General features: G+C 47.4%; 1 protein-coding gene across 1 annotated transcript in view; it reads right to left on the reverse strand.

The window, feature by feature from the left end:
* DARS1 (aspartyl-tRNA synthetase 1) overlaps positions 1-20260 on the reverse strand; it is a 63194-nt gene that overhangs the window by 24399 nt on the left and 18535 nt on the right. The gene's annotated exons all lie outside the window — the stretch shown is intronic.

Here is a 20260-nt window from a genome sequence, read left to right on the forward strand (position 1 = left end):
CCTCTAGATTGTGAGCTCGTTGTGGGCAGGGAATGTGTCTCATATTATGCTGTACTCTCCGAAGCCATTGGTACGGTGCTTTAGAGGCCCGCAGTAAGCGCTCAATAAATATTACAGGAAGGGGGAGCAACCAGAAGAAAGGATAAGTACGTAAAGTGCTGTGAGGGTGGGGTGAGTACCTAAGCTCAAGTACCCCGGTGATGCAGTGGGGAGAGAAAATAGGTTGGGGACGTGAGAGGTTAGTCAGGGAAGGAAGGTTTCCTTGAGATGTGATTTTAGTAGGGTTTTGCAGATGGTAACTGTAGTGGGAAGGGGAAGGAGCATCTGTGCAGATGAGCAAGAGGTCGACAGCAAGAGAAGCGAGAGCGAATGACAGTGAGTAGGATGGTATTAGAGGAATGAAGACTGTGGGTTGCGTTAGAGTGGGAGAGGTGCGAGGATAAGTAAGGGGAGATAATTAGACGGCAATAAATTATTTGAACAAGTTTCAAACAAATGTGGAAATTAAGATCCATCTAGTCTGTACAAGGTTCAACAAATGTTGGCTTAGTTCACCAATTATGATTTCTCAAATATTCCTTGCCTCTTCCAAGGAGTACTGCCTTTAGCTTAACCATTTGTTTTACATCATACTTTAATAACCTTGTGCCTCACTAAAAGAGCACCTACTGAGGGCACTGCATTGCACTGTCCTGTACTAAAATCTCGGGAAAACACTACAAAAAATGACACGCACCCTACCCATAAGGTATTTAGGAACACTTACAGGATTAAACAAAGATATTCACAAGTGCTGAGGATGGGTAGAAATAAACTCAGTATGCTAGAAGTGGCTGGAGGGTTTCTATAGCCAGAGGTGCTGGGACTGAATCAGGGAAGGCTTGTTAGAGGAGGTGGAATTTTAAGAGGGCTTTGAACTTTGGGAGAGACGTGGTGGTCCTTTGGATTTGGGGAAAGAGGCTGGAAGAACAGGGTGAATAAGGGATGCAAAGTGGCCTAGCAGATAGAACAAGGGCCTGGGATCAGAAGGACCCGGGTTTTAAATCCTTGCTCTGCCACTTGTCTGCTGTGTGACCTTGGGCAAGTCAGTTAACTTCTCTAAGCCTCAGTTCCCTCAACTGTAAAATAGGGATTAAGACTGTGACCCGCATGTGGTAAAGGGACTCTGCCCAACCTTATCAGCTTGTATCTACTGCAGAGCTTAGAACAGTGCTTGATACAGAGTAAGCGCTTAAACGCCAACATCATCATCATTATCAAGGGGACAGAGGCAGAAAAGTTGGGCTCAAAGCACCACAGAAAACTAGTGTGGCTGCTGGTGGTTGGGAGAAGCACCATGGCTTAGTGGAAAGAGCACGGGCTTTGGAGTCAGAGGTCATGGGTTCGAATCCCAGCTCTGCCAATTGTCAGCTGTGTGACTTTAGGCAAGTCACTTAACTTCTCTGGCCTCAGTTCCCTCATCTGTAAAATAGGGATTAAGACTGTGAGCCCCCTGTGGGATAGCCTGATCACCTTGTAACCTCCCCAGCACTTAGAACAGTGCTTTGCACCATATAAGCACTTAATAAATGCCACTATATATAAAAAATCATCCACAGGACTGCTTGCTCGTTAACCTTAATATTTTCACTTGTCACCAATGAATAACCCTACCAAGACAGACTAGTCTGGTGTTGGGCTATGGTATGAGTTAATATTTCTACTGCCCATATTTACCGTTGCTATCAGTTCACTAACTTCTGGACAAGGGAAATTTAAGATTCTGCTTCTGATGCTTCTCTATGTATGGAAGAATTTTCTTTTTCTCTTTTCTACAAAGAGGGGAATCCCGGTGACAGTTCACCACTCATAGGGAGACCAGGCTATTGCTCTGGGGAGGGAGAGAAAGCAACTGCTGAATGTGCAGGATTCATTCATTCAATCGTATTTATTGTCTGTCATCCCCCTCACCCCCCACTCGAAAGAGTCCCATGCCTCTTGAGGGTCCAAATCTATCCAATTGCGGATGGTGATTACCATCTCCTCAACATCAGCTTTAAGGCCCTCCATCAGCTTTCTCCTTCCAACCTCACCTCACCAATTTCCCACTACAACCCAACCCTAAAACTTGGCTCCTCTAAAGCTGACCTACTCACTGTACCTCAATCTCATCTGCCTTGCTGCAGACCCTAAGCCCATGTCCTCCCTCTGTCCTGGAACTCTTTTCCCCTTCATATTCAACAGGCCACTTCTCTCCACAGCTTCAAAGCCCTACTAAAATCACATCTTCCCTAAGCCCTCATCTCCCTTATTTGCCACCCCCGTTCTGCATCACCTGTGCACTTGGATCTGTACCCCTTACATCCCACTGCATATATGCAGATTTCCTTCTACTCTCCCATTTCCCCTGTCTGTAATGTATTTTAGTTAAAGCCTGTCTTCCCCTTGAGACTGTAAGCTCTTTGTGGGCAGGTATAGTGTCTATTATATTACACTCTCCCAAGCACGTAGAACACTGTTCTCCATGAACACTCAATAAATCCCACTGAATGATTGATTGGTGACAGTAAGTTCCCCAGGCAATATTGAGGAACACTAGTGGAGCACAAAGAGGAAGCCATCTGAACGTCTCTCTTTTCTCCGGGACGGCTCCATTCGAGGATGGTTGCCTTTATGGATGCTTCCAGTCTGGCCCGGGGTTTGGGCTAAAGCCCCCTTCCAAACCTCTAGCTGCACCCTGACTGGCCCCTCCAGGACTGGCTCTGCCTCTGCCCCTGCAGCAGCTGCATTCATTCATTCATTCATTCATTCAACTGTATTTATTGAGTGCTTACTGTGTGCAGAGCACTGTACTAAGCGCTTGGGAAGTATAAGTTGGCAACATACAGAGATGGTCCCTACCCAACAGCAGGCTCACAGTCTAGAAGGGGGAGACAGACAACAAAACAAAACATACTAACAAAATAAAATAGAATAAATATGTACAAATAAAATAAATAAATAGAGTAATAAATACGTATAAACATATATACATATAAACAGGTGCTGTGGGGAGAGGAAGGAGGTAAGGTTGGGGGGAGGGGGAAGAGAGGGACAGGAAGGAGGAGGCTCAGTCTAGGATGCACGACACTGCCTGCATAACTCCCAGGGTCAAATATGGGACACAGTCTTTAAAGTGGCAGAGAATGTCAGGAGACCTAACACAGGAGTGATCCAGGTTTCAAGCCACCTCACTTACATATAACTCACAGCTGTACCCAATCTGATTGGACACCTTTGCTCCAACATATTCCAAAATCCTTGGAGGGGCTGGCACAGTTTAGCTTAGTGGTGACTTCTGCTGCTGCACTATGGGCAATAACTTTGCCTGCAGGCAGTGTCCAACAGGCCTGCAACTGGGGCCGCGCCGGCCACAGGAACTACCATTCTCTCCCTCTCTGCTAGAGTCCCATGGGCAGAAGCCAATAATAATGAAAATAATAATAATATATTATTATTATGGTATTTGCTCATTCAATCATATTTATTGAGCACTTACTATGTGCAGAGCACTATTCTTGGGTAAGTACAGGGTAATCAGGTTGTCCCATGTGGGGCTCACAGTTGTACTCCCCATTTTACTGATGAGGTAACTGAGGCACAGAAGTCATATACAGCAGACAGATGGCGGAGCTGGGTTTAGAACCCACACCCTCTGACTCCCAAGCCCGTGTTCTTTCCACTAAGCCAGATTGATTCTCTGATGATAATAATAATAATAGTGGTATTTGTTAAGTGCCAGGCACTGTCCTAACCACTGCGATGGATGCAAACAAATTGGGTTGGACACAGACACCACGTCTCACCTGGGGCTCAGAGTCTTAGTCCCCAATTTACAGGTGAGGTAACTGAGGCCCAGAGAAGTGAAGCAGCTTGCCCAAAGTCATACAGCATTCAAGTGGTGGAGCTGGGATTAGAACCCAGGTCCTTCTCACTCCCAGGCCTGGGTTCTATCCACTAGGACATGTTGTTGCTCTATGTGAACTGTCACTGTTCCTGCTGTCACTGTTCTAGGCCTGGGAGAATGAAGCTGAAAGTGACCTCGGGAAACTGGGAAAGTGCTCTTGCAAACACAGGGCAATTTCCAAGCGAGGCCGGAGCCAGGGAGGGGTTTGAGACAAAACATGGGACAGGATGAGACTGCTCAGGCATATGCACAAGAGAAAATGACTTGGGGCGGGGATGACCACAGCTGACCACGAGATCAATAGAAGTCAGCAAGGGCAGCCAATGTTGAAAAATCCAATGTCGTGGTGGTGGGCCATAATAATAGTCACTCAATGTAAATTATCATTAGTTACAGATGGACCAATGAAGTTTGAAGAAAACAATAATGATGATGCTTATTAAGAGCTTTCTAGGGCCTAATGCACCACTGTGCTATGCGCTGGAGTCAATGTAAGGGAAGAAGATCAGAAAAGAGCTACATTTTGATGAAGCCAGTAGGCGCTCTTCTCCTGTAACCGATCTTTTGATCTTTTCCAAACACAACATAATTTGAAAATTAACATCAACAACCTACTAGGAGAAGAGCTAATTATTGGGTAAAGACCTAGAAACCATGGGAAGGAAACAAACGAACACACACACACACACACACCCCACCCCCGCCCCCGATTTATTTTGGAATGAGGAACATGTGTGTGCCTCCCCAGCTATAAGGACTCCACAATTCGATCACCTACTGGAATGACTAATGGCAGGAAAACAGATGAGAGGTATCAGCTAAATGAAACAAACAAAATGCACAAATGATAACAAAAACAAAGGTGACCTAGTTGCCAGTTCCAAAGAAACTGACCTAATGGAAACCAGAGGAAAGAATTTCAAGTTTTTAAGACAATTATCTCACGGTACAACTGTCTTTTAGAGGACGCAGGGTACCGAGTTTATAGCCAGTTCTTTTTAAAATTAGCAATGCAATACACACAAGTAACCGAAACCCCATGCAAAGTAGTGATGGCTGGCACCCACAACACAAAAAAACAAGTAGTTTTGCAGGAGGAAAGTTGGGGGAAGGAGGTCTGCGGTTTGAACTCCGAGTAAGAGCAGAACAAGAGAAATGTCACTCGGGCTAGGAGAACACCTTCAGTGACGCCTTTGTGGTCGGACCAATGCCCGCTCCCATCCAGGCTGCTCTAGGCCCCGTCACAGGTCCTGAAGTCACTTCAGGCAGACAGTTCTGGGTCCCTATAGACTGTAGGGATGGAAGGGAACGCATGGCTATGGTCATTCAGGCGCTTAATTGGTATTCACACCTATATCAGGGAAATTGTACTTTTCCACATATGTGGGGCCAGGGGTGGGCCTTAATACGGTGCCCCTTATTAAGCCTGCCTTTTTGATTAATATTTTGTCTTTGAAAGAGAGCGCGTCAGTGAGGCCATCTGACTTGGCCATTCAGCCATTCAGATAAAAGCAAGGTGGCTTGATTGAAAACCTTTCAAGGACTGGGCAGAAATTCTCTAACAGGCCTCTGCTTCCTTAGCTCCAGGATGGTTAGAAAGGCAGCTTGGCAATGTGGATCCAGGGGGTGGGGGCGTCAGGTCACTCCTAGTGAGCATGTGCTTGAAAAGTGGTTTACTTAAGATATTAAGTCAAGTGACCTATCACCACATCTTTTAGAGGAATCAGAAATCCCAGCTGGAAATACCCAACTTAATCCTTTTAATAGGTCAAGAGTAATAGAGGTTTTCTTCAGTCCACCTGGGGCCGGACCTGAGGGAATCAAAGGGCAAGGCCAGCTGGCTGTGCGGCCGCGGGCAGACAGACGGGGAACAAAGGGACAAGCAGGCCCCCGCCCCTCCGGTTGGGAACATGTTACATTGGGGCATAACATGTTGCCAGCCGGCCTGCCCGGTCGCTCAGAAATGTTTTGGGGGGGCCTGGGATCGAGCGGCTCTGGGGGGGCTTACAGACCGAGTTGTAGGAAACCACAGGGCTGAGTTTAGTTTTGATGGGGATTAGAAAGGCAATCTCTCAGGCCCGGGCCCAGCCACCTTCCAGACAAAGCCACCGCGACTGCATCCATTTTCTACACCCACTGGCTGGGCAAGGGGGTCAGCCAATCGGGCCCCTAAGCCGACTGATACCTTTCCAAATAGAGTGATTCTAAGTTTTCATCCCAAAGCAGAGGGCCAGTGATAACCAAATCCCTGCAGAGCGAGGGCTGAGAGGCCCACCTTCGACAAGGCAGCCAGCAGGACCAAGACTTGCCCTAGGGCTCCACAGAGTAAGCGCTCAAGAAATACCCTTGACTGATTGACTTCAGGGTGGAGGAAGCTCCACCAAAAGCTCAAACAATAACTCTAGGTCCGTTTATCACTGGGATGGGAGTGGGGTACATTTGTCAAAAGACACTATAAATCAGAGCTTATCACTTCCCAGGACCCAGTTGGCCACCAGTGTGAAATACTATTTTCACCACCAGGAACCGTTTAATTAATTTTTCCTAGCTACAGACCAGCAGGGATTTGATTCTCTGACTTCCCTTTTCACCCGGGACTCTTGACGAGGGGGACATCAGGGCACAGGCACCTGGCACCCTGATGGGATCAAGCTTGCGTCATTACTGAGTGAAAATTACATCTGGAACCATAAAGCAGCAAACTGTTGACAGAAATAACTATTGAAGCCTACTAAATAATTTTACTAAGGGCTTTGATGATTGAAAATCACAATGAAAACACACAAAAACATATTAATTGGCTTTTAAGTTTACAATTTTCATCCCCAACAGGGCTGATCACAGGCCTGGTGATGTCACTGCTTGAGGAGAAGATGACGACCACTGCTGCCTTCTCACAAAGCAAAGCAGTAACCGCAGAGTCCCACACCTCGTCAGTCAGTGAAGGCCACTCTGCCGTTCAAAGAATTTGGAGCATTGAAAAGAACGTTCATCATGTATAAGAAATTCATGCCATCATTATATTCACTTGAGACTTCCCAGGGCATTTTTAAAAAGCAGTCACCATAAAAGGAACATCCATACACCCGTTTTCCAACAGCCAAATTGACTCTGCTCCCAAATATGGAAAAGGAGGCAGCGTCCCGCCTCCAAATTCAGCAGTGCCGAGATTAGTCTCCCGCTTCAAAGGTAAACTCGTTACGGGCAAGGAGGTTGTCTGCTAATTGTTGGGCTGTACTCTTCAAGCGCTTAGGACAGTGCTGTACAGGGTTGACTACAGCTGGTGAGCGAACAGCATACTGGACCAAAAAGCTGATGGGGTACTCTTGCTCTTGCATTGGTTGCTTTCCCACCCAAGAAAAGGCTGGTTAAAATAATGCTTGTTCCCCTCTTAGGGATGCAGGAACGCGAGGGGAGACGGAAAGAGGCTAGGAAAAGGGCCATCTCAAGAAAACCAATGGAAAATGCTGACTCCCCGGGGAGAGGTGGTGGCAAGTCTGAACTATCTGTCATGGGCGTTATCCCGGGGAGGCCTCTCAGGGAAGCTGGGGCTGCAGCTCGTTCCACACCCCATCGACATCGGCTCCCCACCCACCTTCCCAGAAGCTGCTGCTGCCAGCCCTTCAGGGCTCCCGCCTACCAACTCTGTTGAAGTGTACTCTCCAAAGCGCTTAGTACAGTTCTCTGCACACAGTGAGGGCTCAAGAAATACCACTGATTGATCGACCACGGGCCGTAAAATGGCCTATGGTCGGACCCTTAGAATGAGAAGCGGCAAAGGCAACAGTGCCCCCGCCCCGGAGGAGCCAGGCTAAGATCCCAAACACCCACACTCCCCCTTCTGTTGACTCCAATCTTCCCTGCATTAGAGGGGCTCCTTGGAAGAAAGATAGGTCCATAATTGGGAGGTGCTGGGCTTAGCCTTTCATGCCAACGGTATCTGTTAGCCTCTTGCTCCCACATGTGCTCCAAGTACCACCAGAGGCTTGGATGGCAGAGACACTCTATTTCTCTGACCTAATGTAATGCGACATTACACTGGACATGTATGCTCTGGGCCAGTGGAACAGAACAAACAGACCTTCTGACTAGGGGTCCATCATCATCATCATCAGTCGTATTTATTGAGCGCTTACTATGTGCAGAGCACTGTACTAAGTGCTTGGGAAGTACAAATTGGCAACATATAGAGACAGTCCCTACCCAACAGTGGGCTCACAGTCTAAAAGGGGGAGACAGAGAACAAAACCAAACATATTAACAAAATAAAATAGAATAAATATGTACAAATAGAGTAATAAATACATACAAACATACATACATATATACAGGTGCTGTGGGGAGGGGAAGGAGGTAAGGCGGGGGGATGGAAGGGGGAAAGGGGAGAGGAAGGAGGGGGTTCAGTCTGGGAAGGCCTCCTGGAGGAGGAGACCTCTCAGTAGGGCCTTGAAGGGAGGAAGAGAGCTAGCTTGGCAGATGTGCAGAGGGAGGGCATTCCAGGCCAGGGGGATGACGTGGGCCGGGGGTCGACGGCGGGACAGGCGAGAATGAGGCACGGTGAGGAGATTAGTGGCAGAGGAGTGGAGGGTGCGGGCTGGGCTGGAGAAGGACAGAAGGGAGGTGAGGTAGGAGGGGGTGAGGTGATGGACAGCCTTGAAGCCGAGGTGAGGAGTTTCTGCCTGATGCGTAGGTTGATTGGTAGCCACTGGAGATTTTTGAGGAGGGGAGTAACATGCCCAGAGCGTTTCTGGACAAAGACAATCCGGGCAGCGGCGTGAAGTATGGATTGAAGACGGGAGAGACAGGAGGATGGGAGATTGGAGAGGAGGCTGATACAGTAATCCAGACGGGATAGGATGAGAGCTTGAACGAGCAGGGTAGCGGTTTGGATGGAGAGGAAAGGGCGGCTCTTGGCAATGCTGCGGAGGTGAGACCGGCAGGTTTTGGTGACGGCTTGGATGTGAGAGGTGAACGAGAGAGCCGAGTCGAGGATGACACCAAGGTTGCGGGCTTGTGAGACGGGAAGGATGGTAATCCCGTCAACAGTGATGGGAAAGTCAGGGAGAGGGCAGGGTTTGGGAGGGAAGACAAGGAGTTCAGTCTAGGACATGTAAAAGCGCTCACATTTACTGAGCGCTTACTGTGTGCAGAGCACAGTACTAAGCACTTGGGAAAATACAGCACATTACAGTTTGAAGGCACGATCCCTGCCCACAAAGGATTTTTCTTAAGATCAGAAGGAAATCAATTTGGCTAGTCTGATTCAATATTCAAGACAGAACTGGCCTCCTGCACCATCCCCCTGCAATGGATCTATTTAATTCTCTCTTTAGTCAAGACTCCCACAATGGCTCAATACATGTAGTAGCAGTAGTAATGGTATTCACTGAGCACCTGAGCACAGTGCAATATGCTAAGCACTTGGGACAGTATAACAGAAGCCGAACAAGACACATTACTTGCCCCTCAAAGAGCTTAATCTCAAAAGGGGGGCCAGGAGAGCAAATAAAAATATTTACAAACAATGAATTCAGAATAAATTGAATGTTCAAACACACATATATACGAAAAGGTAAAGAATGATTTGTTGGAGGAGGCAGGATTTTAGAAAGGCTTTGAAGGTGGAGAGGGCTAAGAAATGGCAGATTTTAGGGGAATGGGTTCCAGGCTTGGGAGGAACACCATGACAAAGTGGACAGGGGAGGGCATAATGGGCCTCTGTGTGAAATGCTAAGAGCTGGAAAATGAGGGAGTGCCTCAAAACCAGGAGTTCTGGGCTTTGGCTGGATGCAGAGGGAAATCGATATTCACTGGATGGGGGGAGATGTGTATTGAGCAACTCTTCAGGAAGATGATCTGGGCAGCAACCTAGGCAAGGACTGAGGCAAGGGAGAGGCTGAAGGCAGGGAGACCAAGAAGGAAGATGATAAAATAACCTAATCATAATCCGACTAGTGCTTGACCCAGGAAAGGTGAATGAATGGAGAGGACGGGGCAGAGCCACAAAATGTTTTGGAGGAAGCGTTGGCAAGATTTCGAAGTAGATTGGGTGTGAGAGCAGAAAGACAGTGAGGAGTCCAAGAAGAGAGCAAGGTTGGGTGCTTCCACGGCCTGGAGTGGTGGAGGTGCCAATACAGATGAGAAAGCTGGGAGACATGGAGGACTTAGGGCGGACATAGGGTTTAGAAGGTAAGATCAGCCATCTCATTCTGCAAGCAAAATCCCAAAATACCCACGTTTGAAATCATTCCTAAAAGTGAGTAAACGTGCTCTTCACAAAGCAGACACTGAGTACAGCAGACTGCACACGATGGATGTTCAATCAAGACCAATGACCGATCAATACTTGCCGCATTAAGAGTGACCTCTCTCCAAGTAGTTTGGGTGCTCTGGGGAGGGAGAAAGGCTTAACTTTTTCCAGTTAAGGAGCATAACGATTCTTCGGCCCACCAGGGATCTATGGGCACCAAATGCAGTCATCCGGGTGGGCAGAGAGCCCTGTTGTGCTTTCCACCAACTACTCGTTGAGCCATTTCTCTGTCCCTTTACATCTACTATGGGGGAGGGGAGAGAGAAACGGAGAGAGAGGATGAAGGGAGAAGTGAAACCCACATCTGTCAAGTGTTAATTGTCAGTGGTGCTGATAAAAGGCTGGGATGAAGGAAGAGGAGGATAAAGTTTAGGGTTTAACTTATCCTTAGCTTCCCAGACCCTCTTGATAATAGTTACTAAAGCACTGACTACACAATTTGCCTTTTTTGGTGCTAACAGTCTCTTCTCTGCCTGGCATTACATTTGCTGAAAGAAAACTGATTGCTAAATTGACCGAACGATGCTGAGCCAAGTTGCTGTACAAGGTGTAACTGCAGGCCGGGATTGATTGATTGGAAACTTCAAATCCAGGGGCTATTTTCATCATCCAGCCTTTCTCCCCAACTGGCAGAGTCCACCAAGCACAGCAGAGGGGCCAGCAATGGTTCTACATTGAGAAGCTTAGGGAGGGGAACTGTTGTGGCAACAGGTGCACATCTCCAAACAGGTTCGTCCGCCCGGGGAAATCCGAAGTCCGGGGTGGGGGCGGGGGGGTGGCAAATGGAGGGGCTGGGACTCTGAGAACGAATGACTCAAGGAAAGATCGAACCACTCTCAACTGACCAAGGGAGCTGGCCACGTGCTTAGGGACACTTATGCCCCATCAACATAAATGACATCCATTGTCAGGGCAGGGAGTTTTCACCCAGCCCGGAGCCTTGGTCTTGAGCACTAGACTTAGAAAGGTGGGCTGGGGAGCTCTGCCTTCCATCAGCCACTCTTTGCCCTTTTGGGCACATCTGACTTGGATTAACACTTGTACCTCTATTGATCCTTCCAATGAGAAGCAGCATGGCTTAGTGGAAAGAGCACGGGCATGGCAGTCAGAGGTCATGGGTTCTAATCCCGGCTCCACCACTTGTCAGCTGTGTGACTTTGGGCAAGTCACTTAAATTCTCTGTGCCTCAGTTACCTCATCTGTAAAATGGGGATTAAGACTGTCAGCCCCATATGGGACTACCTGATTACCTTGTATCTACTCCAGCACTTAGAACAGTGCTTGGCCCATAGTAAGTGCTTCACAAATACCACCATTATTATTATTATTACCTGTGCTATGGCAGGAGTAGTGCTGGTGAATGGCCGGTGTCTGTCAGTTTCCCTCATTGGAGTGTATGCTCCTTGGGAGCAGGGACCCAACCACACTTGCCTAATCACTTCGTGCAGTGCTCAAGACCTCACTCCTAGTCTCCTCTCTAAGAGGCCGATCAGGAAATAGGCCCATTCTTCTTCTATTCAAGGGGTACAGTGATTCTTCAGCACAGCAATAGGCAGCTATAGGCACCAAATACAGTCACCCAGATGGGAAGACTGCACTGCCACGCACCACCCCTCACGCCCTGAATTTCAACCTGCCTCAATGAGGGCAGGAACAGTGTCTTTTGCCACTGTGGTACTAACCCAAGTGCTCAGTACATTGCTCAGCATATCTGCCAGAGGGTAACCCCTTGTGGGCAGAGAACATGTCATACTGGCCTGTTTTGTACTTTCCCAGGAGACAGAAAAGCATGATGTATCCAGCGGACACTCAATAAATACTACTTCTTATTAATATATATACTCAGTGGGCGTTCAGGAAATACCCTGATGGTGACAGGAAAACCTCCTCCCCACCAACCTCTTTTCCTTCCCTACGAAAGAAACAGGGAACATCAAAGAAGGAGATCAACCCCCACCTCCAAAAAAAAAAAGGCACCCTCTCCCTGCTGAATGGAATGCCTTCCTTCAGGCTGGGGGAAAAACACGAACAATTCTTCAACTCTAGAGGGGTCTAATTAATGAAGCTAACTCTCATGTCCTCGTGAACTACTGTTCTGTATCATTAATATTTTTCATGTTTTGGAGTCACTTATCTGAAAGATGGGATACCTAGATTATCTCTCTCGGGGTTAAGACTCCCAGAACCATTTCCGGGCAAGTTGACATATTTACAGTAGAGTGCAACAGAATGCCAATACAGTTAGACCACAACAGGTTATGAAAGTTCTCATTTTTCATTTAATGCAAAAGAGGAACTCCTCCTGTTCACTGCTACTGCTACTTTTACAAAAATCTTGTATCTTAGATATTTGCTTTACCACAGGATCAGGCCTCCAAATGTTGGAAACCGCTCCTGTTGAGGTACACTGCCCCCACAGATTATCATCATCATCAATTGTATTTACTGAGCGCTTACTATGTGCAGAGCACTGTACTAACCGCTTGGGAAGTACAAATTGGCAACAGATTATGCAGTTAGGGGAAATGACCACGACTCATAAGCTCTGAAAACTTTATTTTACACCTGGAACACAACAGAACTTTCCCAGTGAATCAATCAATGGTATTTGTTGAGCACTTACTATGCACAAAGCACTGTACTAAGTGTTTGGGAGAATACAATGCAACAGAATTAGCAGATGTGTTCCCAGTCCATAATGAGCTCTCAGTCTAGGGGAATGAATCAGTGTTCATTCGTCAATGAGGAGTGGTGTCAGAAAGCGAGACAGCTTAGCTGAAAGCCTTGCTCTTTGCCCAGGGCTGGCGAACGCCTCAAACCCTAGGGAAAACAGGCTAGAACCGGGGACTGCAGCTTGGCCTCTGAGGGTACTTCTAAAATGTAGCCAGTTTCTCAAATACAGTGATCTCAGTGGCGGTTTCCCTGCTGCAATGAGAAGGCAGAATTGCAAACAGGATCACGCTACTCTGCTCCATTAAAGCATAAGTTCAAATCTTATCCCCATTACTAGTCCCTACGTGAATCAGACTCTTCCAGCAAGAACAAGCATCTACACTAGTCTGCTCATTCCTGGGGCTTGCAGACCAGTCCCCAGAAAACTGTAGCCTGATGGCCACCCAATGAGTCCACTGGAGAAAACACTTCCATTCAGTTGAGAGCCAACAGTCATAAGCTTCCTCTGTAACTTCACAACCACCCAAAAGGAAACCACCTTTCTCCCCTCTTGGCTGGCTGCACTTCCAGCTGGTCATTCTATGGTCTCAAAATTATTGGCTGGAAAACCAATGCCAAATAAGTTGGAAGTGCTGCAGGACAGACCCTGAGGACTCCAAAGGATCGCAAGCTAGTCTGCCCTGGCCACGCAGGGAAGACCCTGCATGCCCAGGCTAGACAGAAGAGGAACTACTCAACTTGTACCAAGACTTACTGAGGAGATCCCCGGTCTACTCTCATTCTGAATCAACCGATCAGTAAAACTTACTGAATTGTACTAAGTCCTTGGGAAAGCACAAGAGAGTTTGTAAACACAATTCCTGCCCTCAAGAAGCTTACAAGTCAATAAAATAAACTGCAAAAAGAAGTAGTAGAGTATACATGATCATAAATGTAACAAAGGGCCTAGGTGACAAGGAGGTCCTGAGGTGGGAGTTTGGAGAGGGAGGAAAGAATTAATCAATCAATGGTATTTATTGAGGGCTTACCGTGTACAGAGCACTATATTACGCACTTAGGGAAGTATAATACAACAGAATTGGTAGACAAGTTCCCTGCCCACCAGGGGCTAGATTGATTTGAGAAAATCTCCTAGACTTGGGATTTTAAAAGGACTTTGAAGACAGGAAGAACAGCAGTGTGCTGATGTGAAGAGAGAAGTTCCAAAACTGAACTCCTTATTCTTCCTACCCAAACCCTGCCCTTCCAGTGTCTTTCCCATCAATGTAGACAACACCACTACCCATCCTCACAACCCCATAAACTTGGCATTGTCCTTGTCTCAGCTCTCATTCCACCCACATATTCAATCTGTCACCAAATCCTGTGGTTCAACTTTCACAACATTGCTAAAATCCACCCTTTCCTCTCCATCCAAACTGCTATCATGCTGATCCAAGCACTTATCCTACCCTGACTATATCAACCTCCTTGCTGACCTCCCTGCCTCCTGTCTCTCCCCACTCCAGGCCCCCACTTCACTCTGCCACACAGGCCATTTATCAGCAAAAACATTCAGCCCATGTTTCCCCACTCTTCAAGAATCTCCAATGGCTGTCCATCCTTACTGTTGCCTTTAAAGCATTCAGTTAGCTTGCCTCAATCTACTTCACCTCACTGATCACCTACTACAGCCCAGCCCACACACTCCGCTCCTCGAGAGCTCACTTACTGTGCCCCTTTCTTGTCTGTCTCGCCACCGACCACTTCCCAACACCCTCCCAATACTCGGGAACTCACGTCCCCTCCATATCCCCGTTCTAGATTGTGAGCCCACCGTTGGGTAGGGACCGTCTCTATATGTTGCCAACTTGTACTTCCGAAGCACTTAGTACAGTGCTCTGCACACAGTAAGCGCTCAATAAATACGATTGAATGAATGAATACACGAGACCACCACTCTCTCCACCTTCAAAGCAATATTAAGGTCACATCTTCTTCAAGACGCCTTCCCCAATTAAGCCCTCTTTTCTCCAGCTTGTTCTTCCTTCTGCATCATCTATGCACTTGGATCTGTGACCTTTGGACATTTGATATTTGCCCCAAAGTATATATTACAAATGATTTATTCATATTAATGTCTGCCTCCCACTCTAGACTATAAGCTGGTTTGGGCAGGGAATGGGGCTGCTAATTCTGTTGTATTTTATTCTCCCAAGAGCTTAGTACAGTGCTCCACACATAGTAAGCGCTCACTAAATACCGCTGACTGACTGTCTGAGGTAGAAGGGAGGGTGGGAACGAGAAGAGGTCGGGGGTGGGAGTGAGAACCAGGTCCAGTGAGTAGACTGGCTTTAGAAGAAGCATGCAACCTGTAGTATAGTGGGAGAGGAGGAGTAGTAGGTGGGAGAGAGTTGAGAGAGTGCCTTGAAGCCAACTGTCAGAAGTTTCTGCCTGAAACAGAACCAGAATCCCTCATCTTCCCACCCAAACCCCGTCCTCCCTGTGTCTTTCCCATCACTGTAGACAACACCACTATCCTCCCTGTCTCAAAAACCTGTAACCTTGACTCACCTCATTCAACCCACATATTCAATGTCACCAAATCCTGTCGGTTCTGCCTTCACAAAATCACTAAAATCTACCCTTTCCTCTCATTCACTAAATTGTATTTATTGAGTGCTTACTGCATGCAAAGCACCTACCTAAGTGTTTGGCAGAGCACAACCCAACAATAAACGGGACACACTCCCTGCCCACAATAAGCTCCATCCAAACTGCTATTACAGTGATCCAAGCATTTTTTTCATAATATTTGTTAAGCACTTACTATATGCTAGGCATTGTTCTAAGTGCTGGGGTAGGTACTAGATAAGCAGGTTTGACACAGTCCATGTCCCACATGGGGCTCACAGTGTTAATTCTCATTTTACTGATGAGGTAACTGAGACACAAGGAAGTTAATTGACTAGCCCAAGGTCACACAGCAGACAAGTGGTGGAGCTGGAGTCAGAACCCAGGTCCTCTGACTCCCAGGCTGGCGCTCTTTCCACCGGGCCATGCTGCTTCAATCCTAGCCCACCTCGATTACTGCATCAGTCTTCTCGCTGACCTCCCTGCCTCCTGTCTCTCCCCACTCCAGTCCATACTACACTCTGCTGGCCAGGTCATTTTTGTAAAAAAAAGTTCGGTTCACATCTTCCCACTCCTCAAAAATCCCCAGTGATTGCCCATCCATCTCCACATCACTTAGAAGCTCGGTAGTATTGGCTTTAAAGCACTCTATCAGCTTGCTCCCTACCTTAACTCACGGCTTTCTGACTGCAGCCCAGCCCACATCCTTCGCTCCTCTTAACGCCAACCTACTCACTGGACCTCGATCTCATCTATCTCACCATGGACCCCTCGCCCACATCCTCCCTCTAACATGGAACTCCCTCCCCCTCCATATATTTCAAACCGCCACTTTCCCCACCTTCAAAGCTTTATTAAAATCACATTGCCTTCCCCTACTAAGCCCTCCTTTCTCCGACTTCCTCTCCCTTCTGTATCACCAATGCACTTGAATCTGTACCCTTTGGGCACTTGATATTCACCCCACCCTCATCCTCACAGCACTTATATATACATCCATAAGCTATTTATATTAAGGTCTGTCTCCCACTCCAGACCGAAAGCTCCTTATGGGCAGGGAATGTGACTACCAATTCTGTTGTACTGTACACTTAGAGAAGCAGCGTGGCTCAGTGGAAAGAGCACGGGCTTTGGAATCAAAGGTCATGGGTTCAAATCCCAGCTCCGCCACATGTCTGCCGTGTGACCTTGGGCAAGTCACTTAACTTCTCTGAGCCTCAGTTACCTCCTCTGTAAAATGGGGATTAAGACTGTGAGCCCCACGTGGGACAATCTGATCACCTTGTATCCCCCCAGCACTTAGAACAGTGCTTTGCACATAGTAAGCGCTTAACAAATGCCATCATTATTATTATTATTACTCTTCCAAGTGTTTAGTACAGTACTTTGCACACAGCAAGGGCTCAATAAATACCACTGATTGACTGATGTGGAGAAGAATGGGCAGCCAGTGGAGGTTTTTGAAGGGTGGGGGGATGTGTGCAGAATGACGTTTGGGAAAAATGATCTGGGCAGCAGAGCAAAGTATGGACTGGAGAGGGGAGAGACTGAAGGCAGGGAGGACAGCGAAGAGGCTGATGTAGTACTCAAGTTTGGATACAAGTGCCTGGACCAGCCTGTTGGCAGTTTGGATGGAAAGGGAGGGTCATATTCTGGAAATGTTGCTAAGAATGAACAGCCAGGATTTAGTGACAGACTGAAAGTGGGGTCTGAAAGAGAGGGAGGAATCACGGATAACACCAAGATTTTTTTACACAACACTCATGGACAGGAAAGCTTTCCTTACACCGGGTTTAATTCTGTATGCTGTAGTTCTGCCCATTTCCACACGTGCTAGCCTCGAAAAATGAGAACAACTTGTCAAGCTTCCTTGAAGACTTACTGAATTGCCCACAACCTTCCTTTCTTCAGGCTTTCCCACTAAGGCTCTACCTCACAGTTGCCTGCTATGAAACGCCTTTGCAGCGACCCTTGGAACAGTCTCTGAGTTCTTCCAATTTCTCCTTAGCCATGGCAACCAGGACTAGGCTCAGGCCTGGGAAGGGTTTGCCCGGTGTGGGGCAGATTGGGATGACTGCTTCACAGCTCCACAGGTATTTACAATTCCAACATGATGACTCATTACTCACAAGGACCAGTCCTCTGCTACGATCTTGGGGTGCTTTCTGACATAAATGAGGAGAGCTGGCTTGTCCCCAACTTAGGATCCCAGAGCTGAAGTGGCCAGGTCTGCCTCCGTGGCCAAATGACTGAGGTAGCTGGGTTTCTGCTGGGACCCAACTACAAGGTTTTAGCCCCCCCGATGATCAAGAGGTCCTTCACGAAGCAGCCCTGGTTTTCACTAGAGCCTATTTCCCCTCTTGAGCCCTCCGTGGGCCGACCAGAAAGCCCCAGATAAACAGCTTGGATGCTTAAGAAGCCGCTTCTCTTCTCCATGCAGAACCACCCCAATACCTCCAAGGAACTGTTTTCCGGATCTTTAATTATTTTGGTCACACTTACCCAGATCCTTGTCTGGTGCCTCCAAACCCTCAATAAATTGAAGGGACCAAAACTGGACCTACTACTCTGATAACAAGCTGGCTAACTCCGAGTAGAGTGGAGGGATTATTTCCTGACTCTTACTAGTCACACTCCTGTTGATTCATCCGGTTCCAAGCTGGTCTTTTCAGTTCCAGCACACTGTGCTGCTGACTCATTTGGTTTGTGGTCTTTTCTAGCCAGTCTTTCCTCAAGCTGGATTGTGCCATTTGTTTTTCCTCCCCACGTGCACTACCTTACACTTGCCCCTATTGACTTTCATCCTGTTTTTGCAGAAGCATTTCCCCAGTTTGTTTTAGTCACTGTCTTCATCCTTCACAACATCACTGAGCAGAGCAATTGCACTGAGTGCTTGGGAACAAAGGGCAGAGCCAATGACACGGTCCCTGACCCTCGAGGAGTGGACAATCTAATGGGGGAGACGAGCAGACGCAAACCCCCGAATACTGCAATAGGTAAAAGAGTAGGGACACAGCTATAAAGGATACCGTCTGTTTTGATCTTTAGATCAAAACCATAGGAATCAAAGACACGAGACACAAAAGATATGAAACAGAATCTGAATACCTAAAAAAAAAACCACTAGGAAACTAAACTGCTATATCCAAGATCTTATTCTTATACTTACGACGTGTCTGGCTGTTTGTATCCTCTTTCTTCCCTACTGAACAGTAAATTCCTGTTTGGCAGAGATAATTTTCTATTCTGTTGAATGTTTCCAAGTGCCCCATACCCTCTAATCTGCTATAATGCATATTTTCACTCCGCTTTTTGCCTAGAACTCTTCTTTTAAAATCATATTTGTTAATCACTTATTATGTGCCAGGGATTGCACTAAGTGCTGAGGTACATACCAGATAATCAGGTTGGACAGAGCCCTTGTCCCACAAAGTGTTCACAATCTTAATCCCCATTTTATAGATGGGGTAACTGAGGCACAGAGAAGTGAACTGACTTGCCCACGGTCACTATAGCAGACAAGTGGCAGAGCCAGGATCAGACCCCAGGTTCCCTGACTGCCAAGCCCGTGTTCTGTCCAATAGGGCAGGCTGCTTCTCAGCAGAATCGGGGAGCATTCATCTGACAATACAAGCCTGCCTGGATACAGCACAATGCGGCACCTGAAGAAACGGTGGTGCCCAAGTGCATGGCATCTCAGCGAGTATGTACTGTGATTAACATTTCCTTAATGTAGGGCTCTGCAACAAGGCAATGCAGTCCTTGTGTTCTCAGAAAACAGGGAGCAGGCTGCATTGCACTGCTTGATAACTATAGGTGACAGTCACATAAGCCACGGCCCACCTGCCCATGGAACCCTGCATGAAGTCTCAGTCACAGCCTTTGAAGAAGGGAAGTCGGGCTGGGGAAGTTCTGAAAAGAGCAACCAGATGATCAGGGAGATGGAGAAGCCTCCACAAGAGCACAGATGAAAAGAGTTAGGATCCTTCAGTATGGAAAGACAAAGGCTGACAGGGGACATGACTCAAGTCTACGAAATCATGAAGGGTGTGGACAGGGTAGACATAGAATCGTTGCTACCCATACCCCACAATACCAACACAGGGGGCATCCACTGAAGCTGGAGGGTGGGAGGTTCGCAGAATACAAAAGGAAATACTTCTTCAAAGGCTGCGTGGTAAGCATATGGAATTCATTACCACAGGAAGTTAGGCAGACCAAAGGCAAATGGGGTTTGGATCATTTCCCGGTTGGGAGGTGCACAGAGGGTTAAGAACGTTGGATGATGCCCGCCTCAGTTGGAGAATGAATGAGATCCAGGAGGGCAACCTCCACAGCGTTAACATTAAGCTAACTGCAATCCTGCCCCAGATCAGTCCTGTGTATGACTGGAAGCTCCTTGGGGGACAGGGACCATGTCCTTTACCTCTTCTTTACTCACTCAGATACTCAGTACAGTGATCAGTGCACAGGAAGCAACCAGCCCACAATTCCCCCCTGGCATCCTGGTGTCACGGGCAGAGGCAGAACACTGGGGCGGGTAGAACACTAGTCTGACCCAGCGATGGCCTTACTGAGGAGCTTAACACCTATCTTGTGTTCTCTGGACTTCTCTGCACCTTTCCTTCATTAGCTTCATTCTGTTTCTTCTGACCGTGTTTTCGGTTTACAGATGTCCCTTCTGATCCTATATTCCAAAACATCGGTCTCTAAGACTTGTGATTTGCTTTCTGAACTCT

This window comes from Tachyglossus aculeatus, chromosome 9, assembly GCF_015852505.1.
Source record: "Tachyglossus aculeatus isolate mTacAcu1 chromosome 9, mTacAcu1.pri, whole genome shotgun sequence".
NCBI classification, from domain to species: Eukaryota; Metazoa; Chordata; class Mammalia; order Monotremata; family Tachyglossidae; genus Tachyglossus; species Tachyglossus aculeatus.